The following is a 10740-nucleotide window of genomic DNA, read 5'->3' as shown; positions in this document are numbered from 1 at the left end:
CAGCAGGGGCTGTGAAGGGGCCTGAGCGGGGCTCCTGGGCAGGGGTCCCAGAGCCTGCACCCGGTGAGCTTCACGGTAGCCCCACCTGCAGTCAGAGCAGGCGGCTCCCCGCCCCCTTGCACAGACACACCCAGGCTCACAAACGCACTGAGGGAGGGGAAGTCACACCCAGTCCCCTTCGGGGTCAGAGTGAGGGAGGGCTGAGCAGGTGTCTCTGTGCCGGGATGAGAAGCAAAGTCACTCTCCAGCATTTGCGGATGTTGGCGCCCTTTGTGGAGCCCCGGGGAAAACACAGGGGAGGCTCTAGCATCTTTCGGGGACTCTGACCCATTGAGACCAACATGTCCACTCCCCTGCTTTGTTCTCCTGTCGGGGTCCAATGCACATTGTGTAACTGCCCCTCTGTTTTGGTAAAACTTCAATAGGAAGAGGGAAATGTGACAGAAAGACACGGCCCTGGAGCTGTGGGAAGGGCCGACTTGTCCTCCTGAAGATGGCAGCACTTCACCTGGGGCGGAAGGGAGGCCCCTGCAGCGCCCGGCTGCGCCCTAGCGGGTGTGCCTGAGGGCAGGTGGGGAAGGGGCTTCAGCGGGCAGGAGGACGGAGGACCTCTGGGAGCCACGGTTACCACCCCGGTCACCTTCAGGCTCTGTGATGCTGACGCAGCTGGTTCCGGGCGAATGGGGGAGCAGATCCACACCCCAGTCTGGATGGATCTCCAAGTTAGGATGCAGGCTTATCCCACAGAGCAAAACCACCTGTCAGCTGTGTTCTGAGAGAAGTTTCCAGGGAGTCGAGGACGGCAAGGACCCTGAGCGCACGGAAAGAGAGCCTCCTTCCAGAGCCAGGAAGTGGTTCAGCCACAGAGGCTGCAAGGGCTGCGCGGACCCGGGTTTGCTGCCGCAGCCCCTGTGCAGTTACAGCAAGTGAGCGGCTGAGTTTCCAGCCAACGCTGTGGTCGAGACCCCAGCCTTCCAGAGCCAGGCTTTGCTCCACAAAGTTCCAGACTTTCTAAGCGACAGTCTCAAAGCAGTGGGCCTGTGACAATGGGGGCGAGGCGACACTGGCGATTTCAACCACGTTTGAGGGCTGCCCTCGCCGCCCCACGCCCCGAGTGTGACAGCGAAGGTGCCATGAGCCACACTGCGGGCCTGGGGCAGAAAACTCGCTACAACGCAACAAGGTGCTGGGATCGAGGGTCCGCGAACCACAGGCCCATGACCCCCACCTGGAGAGCCCTGAAGACGTGCGGGTCCCCGGGCCCCTCCAGCCCCGGAATCTGGACCCCTGAAACCTTCCTGGGCGGGGCGCCTCGGGTTGTTTGCGTCTGATTAAACGCTCCTACTGGAAACTCCACCTCCCAGAGTGTGGCTGGAGAGATGGAGCAGCAGAGACGGCTGGTGGATTATTGCTAAAACGCTGCTTCACCTCCAAACTGGGCAGGAGAACGTCATTGCCGCCCGGCCACCCGGGAGAGCTGCTGCGAGCACACAGGCCTTCCAGCCAGCGCTGCTCCCCGCCCGTGAGCGCCCTCCCGGACGCACATATTGACGGGTTAGAGTGCTTTGGGTCCAGGAGGAAAGAAGGGCCAGCAGGGGATGCTTTCCACCCTGCATACGGAGCGTGGGGTCAGGCAGAGACCTGGAAGTCAGGCCGGGGTGGGCCCGCCCGCCCCGGCGAGGACAGCATGACCAGCGGGACTGCCGCCTGAGGACCCTCGTGGGTGCCCAAACCCCGCCCAGCCCTCTGGGGTGCCCAAGACCTGCTCCCCCCAGACCCTCTCCAGGCAGAGCAGCTCCGAGCCCGCCACCGGCAGCTTCACCTCAGACCTGGGGTCTCAGAGGCAGCGTCACCGTCCCGGGCAGCATCTCCCCACAACCCTGAGTGCAGTGAAGGCGGCTCCCATGCCCTCAGTGGTCTGCTTCCCCGGGGACAGAGCCCATGGCCCTGCCGCAGCCTGGGGATGCCACACCGCTCTCTTCGTGCAGACCCCGCTCCCTCAAGGAGGTCAGGCCCTCTGTCCTCACCCCACACAGCTCGCCGGTCCCTGGAGAGTAAGGAACAGCTTCCCAAGGCCGGGCCATGCCCACCCCAGCCCCTGCTCAGGGGCCACTCCAGGCCTGACCGCTCGCCACCTCCCGTGCCGCCACGGCAAGCTTTCCCGGTCAGCGACAGTGCTGTCCCCGACCCTCCGGTCCATGCCACCCCCTGCTCCTGCCTCCACTAGGTGACTCTGGAAGTCAGGTGCGCTCAGGGGTGCACTGCAGGGCCACCTCCTCAGCAGCAGCACGTGGGCAGCACGAACACGGGGTGACACGGCAGGGGGCCCCTTGCGTCTCAACAGCCACGACTTCTTCTGATACAGAAAACAGTCTACCTCATTGTAGATTAGGTACAATTATAACTAGAAGTGAATGCTCGCTTCTAGTTATGCACTGAGACGTGCACATAACGCACACCACACACACACACACACACACACACGTGCACACGCACAGGCACGCAGAGGCTGGAAAGTCTGCCTGTTGGCTACAGCTTCCTGTTTACTGCAGTTCACATTTCTGCCTATTGGACGTTCTCTTAGTCTCAGTCATTTGTATGCAGTGCTCGGGGAAAACAGAATGCCCAGGATGTGAAGTGTGGTGGCCAAGAGCCTGCTTTGACAAAGCTTGTCACAGAGGCCCCGGAAGCATCTAGAGTTCAGAGGAGCCGTTGCTAATTAAGTCTGACAGTTTCCCCTTCCTGGGGAGTGCCCAGCGTGTCCCCGCAGAAACGCCGCGTGCAAAATCTCCATCCTCAGGGAGCCGCAGCATACGGTTTCCTTCTGCTCCTCAGAGATTCGTAAAATCAACTGAAAACACCTTTGCAAATCGTAAAGAAAAAAGGCAAGCAGCGGAGCAAAACGTCAGACAGAGTGGTTATGTCCCAAGGCGCTTCCTTATGATTTTGCGAGGCTCAGTGTGAAAGGGGCGCTGCCCAGTGCCCCGGGAAGCTTATTCACTGGGCTCACACCTGGATTTCAGCAGGCCTGGCGGCTTACCTGCAGAGGTGAGCTCTGTCCTTTTACCTGCAGCTGTCAACAGGAGGATGTTCCTCTGACGTGTCCTGCTTTACCCCTCAGTCTTTGTCAGATTTTAAGGGATTATGGTAAATGGGTTAGAGGAGTCCTGGGTGCTACTGTGATCTTCCCCAGCTGTTCACACAGACCACGATGCCCTCAGGGCAAAAGTCAGACACTGTTAGAGACGCCCAGTGGTTTTGTTTCGTTTTCCTGGACACCAATGAAAGTTAATTTTTAATATCTCTGACATCTGATACCAGGAAGAGAGAACAACATTTTTGTTTAATCTGACACTGTGAGAAAAAGTAAATTTTCACAGGGTATCACTAGAGACCCAATAAACTGGGGCATACGTGTAAGTCAAGACTCAGACAAGTGGGAAAATCTGAAACAAATCTTAAAATCACATGCAGGAAAATCATGGCCAAGATTATTACTTTTACAGTAAGAAAGAGGAGACCATTATTAAAAATTATAAATAATAATAAAAACTCCTAGGAAATACATACATACCCGTTTCTTTCCTTCTACATAGCTTCATGAGTATTTAGATTTTCTATTTCTCCTTGAGTCAGTTTTGGTAATTTGTGCCTTGCAATAAATGTGTCCGTTTCATCTAAGTCGTTGAATTTGTTGTCATAATTTTTCATAATGTCTCTTTATTGTCAATTGAATCTATGTAAGCGCTGTAGTGACGGCCCCTCTTTTGTTTCTGAAACTGGTGAATGTGTTTCCCATTTTTTTTCTTGATCAATTTATCTAGGACTTTATCATTTTATTGACCTTTTCCAGGAACCAATTTTTATTTCCATCGACTTTCTCTGTTTTCTATATTATTATTTCCTCCCTTCTACTTACTTTTCAATTTCTTTTGCTTGATTCTTCAGATGGAAGCTTAGATCATTGCTTTCAAATCTTTCTTTTTTCTAATGTAAGTATTTAATGTTAAAATCTCCCTCTAAGCACTGCTTTGCTGCAACCCATGAATTTTGATGTGTTGCCTTCTCATTATCACTCAATTCGAAAGATTTTCTAATTTTCCTTGTGATTTTTTCATTGAAACTATGGTTTAAAATATGTCATTTAACTTTTAAGCATTTGAGGATTTCCCAGTGTCTACTTGTTGATTTCTAATTTATTTTGTGGTCAGAGGATATATGTTGTATAATTTCAATCCATTTAAATGTACCAAAACCTGTTTCACAGCCCAGCATATAATCTACTTTGGTGAATGTGCATGTGGATGTGGGAAGAATGGATTTTACTGTTAGAAGGCGTCATGCTCTAAAGAGGTCGGTTAGACCTACTTCGTCACTAATTTGTTCCAGCCTTCTGTATACTTACTGATTCTCAGCTTACGATCCGTCAGTTACTGAGAGAATAGGGCTGAATCTTCTACTAATTGTATACTTGTCTATTCTCCTCTTGTTTCTGTAAGTTCACGTTTATGTATTTTGAGACTCATATGTTAGGTATATATGTATTTATGATTGTCATGTCTTTTTATTGAAATGTCCCTTGTGGTCCCAATATGGCTACTCCAGCTTGCTTATAAATGTATTTAAATAATATGATATTTTCTATCCTTTTAATTTTATGTTCAAAAATTGTTTCTTATAGGCAGCATTATTTTATCCAGTCTGACAATATCTGCATTGTGTTTAGTTTGGTTAATTTATTAATTTAATTAGTTACTCATATAATTGGATTAAGTCCGACTTCTTGATATGAGTTTTATATTTTTCCCATCTGTTGTTTGTTGCTTCTTTTTTCTGTGATCTTGTGGATTTGGTATTTTTTAAGGTTCCATTTCATGTCTTCTGTTGACTTAGTGGTTACTCTTTATTTTATTTGTATAGTGTTTGCTCTATAGTTCCAATATGCTCTTATCCTGGTTTACCTTTATAAAACATTGTATCACTGTATACATATAAAAGATTATAACAATATACTTTCATCTCTCCCTTCCTGCCTTTTATTTTAATGTTGGTATACAGATTATTTCCACATATGCTACATATTACACCATGTATTTTTATTATTTTTGCTTTAAAGTGCCAATAATTGTTTTAATAAAATGAAAAAAATTCATTACTCGTATATTACTATCCCTCAAGGGTCTTAATTCCTTCAGATGTGGGTTTCAATGTGTTACCATTTTTCTCTACCTTGAGGAAACAATATAATGATTTTTTATTACCAATCCTGCTAGTGATAAAAGCCGATCTCAGCTGTAATTGGCTTTATTTTCCCTCATTTCTATAAGGAGATTTTAACTAGATAGAGAATTCTAGAATGATTTTTTTTTAATCAGCACTTCAAAGTTGGTGTTCCATTGTCTCCTGCCCTTCAGTGTTTCCAATGAGAAGTCGGCCATCATTTCTGTCTTTGTCACTTTGCGTGTAATATGTCCCCCTCTCTTAGGCTACTTTTAAGAAGTTTTTCTCTTTATAATTCATTGTCAGCAATTTGATTAAAATGTGCCCTGGTATGATTTTCTTTTTTCTCTGAGTTTCTTTGAGTGCTGTAGGTTTATATTTTCCACCAAGTTTGGAGAAATTTCAATCATTTAATCAAATGGTTTTCTGCCCTTCCTCTTTTTCTTATGTTTCCATTACACTTATGTTAGGCCTCTTGATATTACGCCAGAAGTCAATGAAGAGCTCCTCTTTTTTCCAGCCAATTTTTTTTCTTTTATTGCTTCAGTTTGGACAATTTTTATAGGCCAGTCTTCAAGTTCACTTTTCATTTTAGTTTCTAGTCTACTAGAAATCACTACCATCCAGTGATTTAAGATATTGTGCTTTTCAGCTCCAGAATATTAATGTGGATTTTTTCTTATGGTTTCTATTCCCCTGTTTATGATGTGCAGTTTTCTTTACTTGGAAATGGTTTAAAGAGCTGTTTTCAAATTCCTTTTTGTTATTTTCATCTTCCCTGTCATTTCTGGGTTTTCTTCTCCTAGGAATGAGTCAAATTACCCTGACTCTTTGCGCGTCTAATCATTTTGATTGCATGCTGGCCATCGTGATTACTGTGTCTCTGAGTGGCTGGACCTCGTTGTCTTCCTTTAGTGAGTGTTGAGGATCTTCCTCCCAAAAGGAGGCAAATTGTCCATGGATCAAGTTGGTCCTCTGAAGGGTGATTTCAGGCGAAGCTGGATACAGGTTAGCCTGCACCCTGAATCTAGTTTAGCCCTACTACTAAGGCGAGCCTTTTCTGGGATCTTTATGGAAAGTCCCAAGCATTCAACCAGGTCTTTCTACTCTGTCCGGTCAGACCTTGAATGTGTGCCAGCCCTGTGTTACCACTGACGGTTCTCAAAGTTGTCCATTGGCCAGAAATGGCAAGAATGATGGAATTAGCAGACAACACTTTTAAAAAGTTCTTATGAATATGTCCAAGCACTCAGAGAAGAATGAACACAATGAGTCTGTCTCTTTTGAAGATTTTCTCAGTCTTTGTTGTTTTGCAGTTTTATTAAGATATATCTGAGAATGAATTCCCTCATGCTTGAATGTTGCTTGAGATTAACTGAGATTCTGAAATGTCTAGATCAGTGTTTCTAATCAATCCTGGGAAATCCCCACCCATTATCTCTCCACGTGCTTTCTCTTAGCCCTTCTTGAGAAACTTTGATTAAACAAATCTGTTATTTCCTAAACATCCTGTTAAACTAATCTATTATTCTATAGTTTCCTTTTTTAATCTTTCTGGTTCGGGTCTCTTTGGGGCCTATTTTACAATTCACTGGTTCTCTTTTCAGCTGTATTAACTTTCTATTAAACTCATCTGTTGAGGTTTCTTCAGTTTCTTAACATTTTGTTTCTGGAAGTTCTATTTAATTCATTTACAAATTAGCTGTGTCATTTTTTTAAATTTCCTGATCCCTGCAAGTATTTCCAAGCTTGTTTTTAATTTGTTATTTTATAATCCATGTTCAATGTTTCCAATTTCTGAATTCTTTATGGGCATTTTCTATAAAGCTTTGTCGTACAGAGATGCGTGTTTCCAGATTAGTCAGAGTACAATGAGAGTGGGCTTGAGAAAGGACTTTTTTCTCTAGTTAGTTTGGAAGAATTTCAGGAAAAAGGGGAGATTCATGCCTCTGTTTTTATGGTCTAAAATGACAGTATCAATAGTAATTAACATTTATACTGCACTCTTAAATGTATACTTTTATTTTAATTTCCACAAAAACTTCCTGTTATTTGCTTCACTGTCTCTTTCCTGGATAAAGAAACTGAGATTTGAATAAGATAATCTCTTGCTAGATTCCTACAATGGAAAGTGACCAAGCCAGAACTCATCCTGGCTATTCTGACCACAAGCACCATGTTGGATGCTGTTCAGAAGCCTGGATTAAGAGCTATGGGACAACTGTCTTACAGAAATAGAGGCAGTGAACAAGCCTGGGGAGGAGACATGAAAATGAATTCGTGGGAAAACCTGAGCCTGAGAACAGTAACCTCAGACGTGAGTCCCGACAGCCAGAAGGGCCACGGAAGAGCCAGGTGTCAGCGAAGGCAGAGAGAGAGTCAGTGGTGTCCCTGAGGACTGGTGTGACCAAATCTGGAACACAATGGGCTTCTGTTTCTTTACCGGCTTTAAGACGTGGGCCTGAGATGCCCCCTGCCCCTGACCTCACGTTACGGTACGTCGCAGGGTCTGAAGTGATATAAAATACATCTTAGAAAGGGGAAATAGCCATTTTCTTATCTCAGTATTTTTTAGTGTTTGCAACTTGAGGAATTCCGATCTAAAGGTTTTAGTGCCCACTTAAATGTTAAAGGAATGGGAACAGATTTTTTGGTGTGGTCATTTATAAGCTATATCCATTTGTAAGTTATAGATACATATATACACATTTCTCTGAAAAATAACCCTCACTCTTTATCAAGCTATGGTCCCCCCACCGCTTGACAAATGTCACCCATTCTTCACGATTCGTTGTACATATCACCTTCTCAGCGGATGTGACCCCTACTGCCCTGGATAGAGCAGGAGAGGGGGCAGAGGGCAGGAGGGAGGGCTGCCCCCTCTAGCCTGCCTGACTGAGCCAACCCACCTGTCACCCAGTGGAGCTCTCTCTGGACACCCCAATGACCATCACTTCCCTGCTAGACTCTTAGCACCTGGAGAGTGAGTTCACACTCCTTTTTAGAGTCTCTGAGTGATTTCTACAGCCAGTTACCCAAATTCCTTGTGGAAGAGCAGACTATAGACGCAAACTAGCTCTCCCCGAGTGTGGAGTGTGCATCAGGCCCTGGGTTAGGAGCTATGCCTGTATTTCCTACTTAATCTTCATGCCGTAATAGGAAAGCATTTTTAGGCTGGAGTTTGCTTGTAATGTTCTCAAGGTCAAGGAGAGTTCGGATTTTAGTCCTGGGGAGCGTGACTCCTAACACCAGGTCCCTTACAGTCTATCATGTTGTTTTTAAAATAATGTGCTTCAGTGATGGTGGATGAACCAAGAAAATGTATGCTATCTCTTAGCACATGATAGCAATGATTCCTCACGCCAGCCCCAGGATGATGCTGACCTGTGTCGATCCAGCCACACCTTCTAGATCAGCCCTCTCTTGGGAGACAAAGCTCTATATGTAACCATAGGAAAGCAAAGGCGGTTTGCCCCTCAGGGGCGGCGCGTCCACCTGGCTGACAGCCCGAGCAGCTCCAGCAGCTTGTCTGGCTCCCAGGGGATGGGGCGATGTGTACATCTCTTCCCGGCTTCTCAGTGGCATCATGTGGGCAGCTTGAAATCTGCTGGGTGGGAGTATTTACACCACAGCAATCAGCAAACCTTGCAAATCAGGGTTGTTCTCCCCAGAAACCCAGTTGCTGAATATTTACAAGCACACCATTGGAGTAAACTAAGAAAAATGTGGTGGGCATTCAGGTGACCTTCTTCATGCATTGGACATAATAAAATAAAATACAAAGTAAAATAACCAGAGAGAAAGTATTTAACAACAGTTGATAAAGGAAAAAGGAAAATAATAAAACCACTCCAAAGTAAAATTCAGCTCTTTTTTAGCGGCAATAATATGCCCTCTTTGCTAAAGCACTTTCGAATGCTTTAACGTGGGGATTGATACTCCTGTCACAGGGCACCCAACCACCAGACTTGGACCCTTGGAACAGGGAGCACTGGGACGCCCAACATCGACAAAACAACATGAGCTCCGGACACGCAGGCTCAGCGGCCATGGCTCACGGGCCCAGCCGCTCCGCGGCATGTGGGATCTCCCCGGACCGGGGCACAAACCCGCGTCCCCTGCATCGGCAGGCGGACTCCCAACCACTGCGCCACCAGGGAAGCCCACCATGAGTGTTTTGAGCTACCACTTTAAGAGAAACTCAGTAAATGAAATTGCTTGGCCCCCTCAATTTCTCTCGCTGACTGTTGGCTCCTGAAAGCAGAAGCGTCCTCCGGTTCAACCTCCAGGCACTGGAGACCACTGGGCAGGGGCTGGTGCTCTGGGGCTGTGCCAATGCTGTGCTTAGCACCTCAAGCATGAAATCAAGAAAATCTTCTAGCGCAGGTCCAGGACGTTATTGGTCAACACTGCAGAAGAGTTCAGAGCTTCTCCATCTTTTCTAAGCACGCAGTCCACGCTTGGATGCCTCCGCCCCTATCTCTCCGCGCCACACACAAGTCTCCTGCCCCATTACAAGGCTGGTGTGGAGCCTAATCTTGCCCAAGGGGGAGCCCCAAATGTTGCAAGAGAGCTGATTTCTCACCCCACGTGTGGCCACACGCTGGCCCCTTATTCCCGGCTATTCACCATCTCTCGGGAATCGGAGGTCTATTTGCCCCGAAGCCCTTTTTTTTTTTTTTTTTTTTTTTTACTGCCTGGGTCTCTGCACTAGCCCAGGGAGGGAGAACACATTCGGGTAGGATTAAGTCCTATTCTGTTTCCAAGCTGGGAAAGAATGCGATTCGTCCTCCGATATTTGGGAAACAGAGCATCTCAGCAGAGCACATCAGGGCTCTCCAAACAGAAGCCTGCTTTTCTCGCATAAACAAATTATGCAAACTCTCTCTTCTTCCAGAATTAGCAATGCCACCATTAATTATGCAACTGACAACAATGGATTTGGAAATACAGGAAAGCATGTCATGAATGTTTCAACCACTGTGTTCTCAAGACTCCATCATCTTTAAGTACATCAGCCATCATCGTCAGGACCTCTTCCCCTCACGCAGAGGCCTCGGAGGTGGACTCGACCCACAGGACTTCGGCTGGTGGGTAGAGGGTTGAGCGCCCGGGAGTGGGAGCCACATGCTTACGTGCCTGGGTGCATTTGGCATTATTTATTGTCTGCATTTCTTTTCTTTTAGTAAAGGGATTAAAAATTGCTGGCAACGTGTCATCATTCCAACTCCTACTTTCTTTAACAAGCTTCACTTCCCTTTCTTGCTCTGACCTGCTCTCAGCATTCCTTCCTGCTGTTAGATATTACTTGAGATAACAAGATTTCAGGGTAACATTCTTACCTTGTGAATTTCCCACGAGATCCTGTGTCCTGAGTCAAAGGCCATCTTTGCCTTGTGATCAGTAGAAACTGGCTGAAGACTTCTTCCCCGTTTCTACTCAGTGAGTCCAATGGGCCTCCCACCCTCCGCCCTGTGCTCTGGTCACTGAGGCTGGAGGTGGACGCTTGGGGCCTGGGGT

The 10740-nt window shown here is 46.7% G+C and overlaps 1 long non-coding RNA gene across 1 annotated transcript; it reads left to right on the top strand.

Annotated features, from left to right (window-relative positions):
* The first annotated feature begins 2620 nt into the window (after positions 1-2620).
* Positions 2621-10425, top strand: LOC113630245 (uncharacterized). The gene is made up of 2 exons (XR_003436865.1): positions 2621-3048; positions 10118-10425. It is a non-coding gene; the product is annotated as an uncharacterized LOC113630245 (long non-coding RNA).
* The last annotated feature ends 315 nt before the right edge of the window (positions 10426-10740 follow it).

The sequence above is a fragment of the Aethalodelphis obliquidens genome, unplaced genomic scaffold, assembly GCF_003676395.1.
Source record: "Aethalodelphis obliquidens isolate GAN/ISIS:26980383/991018 unplaced genomic scaffold, ASM367639v1 scaffold29, whole genome shotgun sequence".
NCBI classification, from domain to species: domain Eukaryota; kingdom Metazoa; phylum Chordata; class Mammalia; order Artiodactyla; family Delphinidae; genus Aethalodelphis; species Aethalodelphis obliquidens.
Note: the sequence above shows the minus strand (reverse complement) of the source record. Positions and strands in the feature narration are given on the sequence as shown.